Genomic DNA, 6,783 nt, shown 5'->3' with positions numbered 1-6,783 from the left:
TACATTGTACTTTTTTTCCAGTCTCTGTTCTGATCATTTTAGACTCTGTTGGGTTTATTTTATTTCTAACAACTCAGTTGTAGGAAAAAAAATCAAAAAGAAAAAAATTGCATATGTCTTTCTTGTCTAATGAAACGTTTCGTCTCTCCTCCAAGAGACTTCTTCCGTCTGAGAGTTTCAGGCAAAATTCAGGCTTTTAAGCCCTGCCTCCATGTGAAAACTCAGTTCTAGCTTCTTTTGCTAAGTTTAGATATGTCATTCAGCACACAGCATTCACTTTTTTATTATTATTTACCTTTATTTAACCAGACAGGTCCCACTGAGGTCACAGTTTTTTTGCATGAGAGGCCTGACCTTGAAGTCAACATGTATGTGTTTTGGACTGTGGGAGGAAACCAGAGTTCTTGGAGAAAGCCCACATAAACATGAGAAGAACATGCAAAGTCCACACAGAAAGACCACAGACCCAAACYGGGGATCAAACTAGTCATGCTGTGAGACAACAGTGTTAACCACTAATCCAATACCCTGCTACATGATGTCTCTGATTAAATCTAAAAAATAAAATGAGTAATACTAAAGCTTTTACAACTTAAGAAGAAACTACTTAATTTTTATAGAGAATATAAATTTATAAAATCTAAACTCTGACATAAGTAGAGAAAAGAACAACTTCTTGTCTTTATTGTCACATCATCAATTAGAATAGTTAAATTTAAAATACAAATCTTGTTCAGTGGTTCAAGGATGCGTTCGGGATTTGGTGAAAAATATTTTTCTTATGTTTTACAGCTTTAATCTTCAGATTTCTAATAAATCTTATGGTGTGATAAGAAATGAAATGAAAGGAACTAGAAACTGTTGCCTTAGTTGTTTTGCCTTTTACTGGTACAAAAATCTTTCGAAGTTACTGGTTTTATTTCTGTTTTTTTTTACTGCATATATCTCCTAGTTTGTAATGTTTGCTTCATTTCCTCTTTGTACATTTAACTTCTATTTATGATCTTTTGTAGTGTGTCATTATCATGACCACATACTTTGAATAATAGATTTCAAATCTTAATGGGACCTTCCTGGTTAAACAAAGTATAAATAAATAAATAAATAAATAAATAAATAAATAAATAAATAAATAAATAAATAAATCACACCATCATGCGCCACAGAAACAGTAAAAACACATCAGCTGAAACCAGCAGAGGGCGCTACAGCCTCAGAAACAGAGCTGCTGMTGCTGAACTGAACATGTCAGGATGGAAATTATGTGGTGCTTCATATGAAGGTGTGAAACCAGAGGAATACAGTTTAGAGAAAATCCATCTGATTGTGAAAAAATCARACTGCATATCTCTGAGCAGGGAAACTCTGTAGGTTTAGTTTAGGACTGTGCAGCAGCTACAGGCCCACACAGTGACTCAGCAGAAAATGATGGGTACATGAAAAAAAAATCTGTCTCTTTCTTTATCATTATCRTTGTTTTTATTAAATGTTATGAGCTTAAACAGAAGCAGTGTCTAAAAACCTAAGTGTAAAATGCAGAGAAACGTTCAGCTGTTGTATTGAAAGACACCTTCATGAAAACAGATGTTTGCTGCTCTGGAGCACACAGCTGGGCTTTAATAAAACAGCACCAGCACTGATGTTAGACAAGGAATGGTTACTGCCTATCAGTATTAAATGGTTGATGTCTTATAAGTTCTCTTGAGATTATTTTTAATTCACTGAGAATAAYACAAAAACTTCCATTTCAAACTTGACTGGTTTTAGCATTTAAAAATGTAATGTCAATTATAGGTGAATTAGAAAAAGGAAAACATAGTCCTGTTGTGGAGGGGTACAAAAAGAAGGCATTTCTCAGTCAAATGAAGAGTTTGTGTGTGTTGACCTGATGTTCAGGTTGGGCAGCAGCTGGGTGGGAGTGGAGGGTGAAGCTGATGGATGTTAAGGTGTATAATTATAAAAGATCTGCTGAGGTCAATGTTTGTGAGGGGATTGGTCGGCTTAGAGAAACAGTTACTGCAATAAAAGAGTGAACTACCTCCTAGCATCTGAATCATGTGTGGAAGAGGAGCATGGGAGGAGGACAGAGAGGTTCAAAGTGAGAGTGGGACCCCAGAGATCCTCTCTGAGCTCCTTCTTGTTTGCAACAACGATGAGATCAGGCTGGAATACCCATGAACTGTGACATTTCCAAACATCTGTGTGGACAGAAAGGAGCAAATGGAAGAAAGCTTAAATAGGTAGAGTTGTGCTGTGGAGAGAAGTGGAATAAATTRGTAGAAGAAAGAAAATATTTTAGTTGAGTGAAGCTCTCAGAAGTTGATGTGTGGAAGATGATTTAGTTTAAGCACCAAGCCCTCAAAATAAGAAGTGSTGAAGAAAAGAGTTTAGGATAGGTTAGAGATAGAAACAAGCAGGAGGACAAAAAATAGGCACAAGAGCGAAAGAAAAGGTTTACAGGATGGTAGGGAGACGTGTTATGATGAGTTAAAGAGGTGGGACTGAGTGGATCTGCACTTTTTGTGTAGAAGTTCCTTCTCCCTCATCCAGTCCGTCTCCTCCTGCACTACTCCCTCACACCTGTTTTCAGTGTTGTTTAAAGTACCACAAAGTGATACTTGAGTAAAAGTACAAGTATCTTATGAAAAAAATGACTTTGGTAAAAGTTAGTCTTCTTTAGGAATATTACTTGAGCAAAAGTCTTAAGTATCTCATATTTTTTGTACTCAAGTATTAAAAGTAAAAGTATTGATTTAAAATGAGCAGTTAGATTTTCTGTAATGACATTTATGAGGAGGTGACCTCCCCAAAAAATGCAGAAATGACTGTCTTAATTGATTTATGTTAAATTTAGGATGCACTAGTCCAGCTGTTTCAGTTTATATACATATATCAAGGGTGACCAAACCTTTTCCCCAAAATGAAAATCTATCTGAGGGCTGCGGCCAAATGCAATAATATAATTCATGAAATACAAATACTTCTTAAGTACAGTCCTTTTATTTTAATGATTATGTCCTGCTGGAGTGTGACATRATTTGTTTGTGTACAAACTAATACAGTATCAGAATTTCACATATTTATACTTCTCATTCAACACAATTATATTCACTCTATCTAGGAGGCACAATTTATATGGATAGTATTAATTTTTTACAATAACAAGCTGGAATGAAAACAAGCAGAAATGACATAAAAGTAAAAACTTTCTACTTCTTGCTTTTTAAAACATGTAGTGAGTACAAAGTACAAATAACTGTGTGAAAATGTAAGAAGTAAAATGTAAACTGAAAAATATTTACTCAAGTAAATTACAGATACCCCAAAATTCTACTTAAGTACAGTAACAAAGTATTTGTACTTAGTTACTTTACAACTCTGCCTGTTTTACATTCTACCTTAGCTGGTTTGCTAATTCAGCCTCAGCCATTATGTTTCTGTTCCTCTCTCAAATTGGGAGCTTTGATGTTTGTCATGATGTGAGGTTCTTCACATGTATCTGCTGCTGGGACTGTGTCCAAGTGAGTCCTGAGTCCTTCGTGTAAGAAAATACGAGTTATGAGTTTTGTTCCGACCCTCTTGTGGTCCACCCCTGGTTCTTCCTCTGAGCACCAGATTCTGACACTGAGATGGATGTGTGCACAGGAGGCGCAGTGGATGTGTTGGACAAAAGATGATGAATATGGAACTGTCCTGGAGGACAACAGAGAAGGATTTGTTAGGGTTTTATTCTATTAGGTTTTCAGTGATTCTCATGTTTCAGTTTTCCCAGTGTTTTCCCCTCTTCTGCCCCCCCCCCCCACCCCCCGTTCCTCACTGGTTCCTCTCCAGGTATTTATTTTGCTCTGTACCTTTATTCTCTGTGTTCTTCAGTCGATCATTGTGCTTGTTTGTGCATCGTGTTTGCTCCCTCTTGTGTTTTCCAGATATTATATTTGTAAGTACTTCAAATTCCTGAACAGTTCCTTTATGTTTCCTCTCTGTACATAGTTATGATCTTTGTGTTCCTACAAGTGTCATTGTTCTGATTCACTGCAGCACAGACTGTAAAGAGGGAAGATATTCTCCTGTAGCTTCCTGTTTCCTGTGCTTTCACTGCTTCTCCTCTTTTCTACTACAATGTCACCAAAGGGTTTTTCTGTCAGATTAATAAACAGTGCAAACCTGTTTTTCACAGTTACTCTGTGCTAAGCTTCACCTGCATAAACTGAATAAAACCTCACTGGTGCTATCTTTATGCATTGAATGGTGCCCAATAGGAGGCCCCWGCAGAAAACCCTCTTCATAATCCTCTGTCCTTTGAAAAAGGTTTTCCTTCGGTGCTTTGATATGCCAGGTGTTACTCTGAGCTAAGTGAAGGGTTCTGTGAAGACGTGTTTCCTGCACACTCACTGGCTTTTGTTCTGTCTTGACGGCACCGGCGGTGTCTGATGTGCACTTTTCATTGCGCTCCCCTGAGATCCCTCTTTCCAACATGCAGATCTGTCCATCTGTTTGCAGATACACGCACAGACTCACTCGGTCCACGATCCCCTTGATGTTAGCCATCAGCACTGATGGAGGATGACCACATACTGCTGCTTCATCCAGGCACGTGGCCACACTGTAACCGGCTGCAGCAGAACTTCAATGGCAGGGATGAGATCAAAGGAAGTGCAGATGAAGTTGCTTTCTTTGGGTTGAAATCTGGCCTGTGAGCAGTGAGAGTGGGCGTCTAACTTGTAGTTTATTTGATCGTCACATTGGACAGCTTGAAGTGATTTAATATTTCTGRCCTGTTTGACGACTTTCTAAAATGAACCTGTGGTTTTTGTATACTAAATAGTTGGTTAATAATAATGGATCTATCATTTGTAAACATRAATGAATGAAAATGACCTGAATCTGGTTAGAAAGGGTCAGAAAGGTTTGGGGTCAAGTGAGCCACTGATGTGTGAACACCAACATATCTTATAAAAAAAAAATGGGAACAAATTCTCAAAAAAATTCAGATATTAAAAATAGTTCTGCCAACAATGACAAAATATTAACCCTATCAAACAGGGAAGAAGCAGGATGTGATCACATTTTATGTCTATACAAAAGTTACACCATAACACTGAAATGTTTGGGTAAAAAAATCTTTCTGCAAAAAGAATATGAGCTTGATCCTTTGCTCAAAGTCAGTGGGCTGATCAAWCTAAACATGGCGGCCAAGTTGAAACTGCAGACCCTGTGCAAAGGATGTTTGTGCTGATAGAACAAAGAAGAAACATCTTTATTTAACCAACAAGTTTTCTTGCAGCAKCATCCAATTTTGAAACATGTTAGTGCTTTATTACATTGACCTTTATGCTTTTTTATGTACTTTAGTGTAAATGTTTTAATGTTGAACACATGATTGCAGCTGAACCGGTTTTAATCATCTTTTCATTTTATGCCTGGTCTAAAATAAAAGTGTGAGTCACAAGGTGCTTCATAAATTAATTTATCAACACATACTAAATAATCCCAATAATATTCTGATAAAGAAATTCTGTGATCATTGTTAAATATACGCTTGAATAATACCCCACAGTGTCTTTATGAATACAGACTAATTTCATGTCTTCTTATTCAGCTGATTTCCTCATTTATGTGTTCATGGATCCCACAAAGACACACAAAGTAGAAACATGGCTGAAAAGAATTTGTCTAGAGCATCTAATCAGAGCATCAATGTTCGTTATATTACACAAACATAGACAATGTTTTACCTCCTGATCAGTTTATTGCATCCTGTTATAAAAATTGTTAAAAGGAAACTACCATTCATTGAAAGAATACATATTGTTCTCCACCTTGCAGTAGGATCTGTTAGAGCTCAGATATTGTGTTGGGGATGACTCTCAGCTCTGTTTTAACTCAACTGAAGGAAAGTTTATTCTGTTTTGGTGTTCTGAACTGTAATTTCATTGTGCTTTTTACACTAACAATAAAAGTTTATTCATTTCTATTCTATTCAACACTGATTTATTTTAATGCATTGCACACACTGTTTTACCAAGAAAAACTTGGCCATGTTTTGATAACATATTATCTATTTTTGTGATTAAACTGTGATTTAATTGATGTGCAGTGTGATTTGAATGACTCATGTCATGGTCACCTCAAACAGAATGTGCTTTTCATGGATATGATTAGTAAACACATGCCTTATCKCCTACAACACTTAACTATTGTTCACATCTAGCAATCAGTTTCTCTGTGGGACGTTCCGCCCAACAGATATACGACGTATTACCCTGAAGGAGGAGCTGGGTTCAGAAGAAGTTGTTAAATATGGTACGACTCATGAGTCTTTACCAAAACCTATGACTGAATAAACKATCTGTWTTTTGGTCCATACTTGCACATATGAAATATAAATGTTCTTAATTTAATCCTCCTGCTACCCTTGGGTCAAAATGACCCACAAGACCTCAGTCCTGAACCTGAGGCCTGACAGGGAATATAAATTTTGACGTTTATCATGCAAAATAAAACAAACTGTAGTTTTTTAAAAAAATATAATAATGTTCAAAACGCTCTGAACATTTTTCCTATACAAAGTGGAAAACAGCAGRTGGTGCACATAAGAGTCATACATACTGTACGTTAATATGTAAATGTGCCAAATCATTCCTAAGAAACTCAACAATCAAACAGTATGACACGTACCAGGGAAACGCCAAGCCTCAGGGAGAGACTGGATRAAGAAAAAGGATTTTTATCCTTAMAGGTTTTYAGTCATCATTACTCCACCCTTCAACTCTGCTCACAGTG

The sequence above is a fragment of the Austrofundulus limnaeus genome, unplaced genomic scaffold (assembly GCF_001266775.1).
Source record: "Austrofundulus limnaeus strain Quisiro unplaced genomic scaffold, Austrofundulus_limnaeus-1.0 Scaffold328, whole genome shotgun sequence".
NCBI classification, from domain to species: domain Eukaryota; kingdom Metazoa; phylum Chordata; class Actinopteri; order Cyprinodontiformes; family Rivulidae; genus Austrofundulus; species Austrofundulus limnaeus.
Note: the sequence above shows the minus strand (reverse complement) of the source record.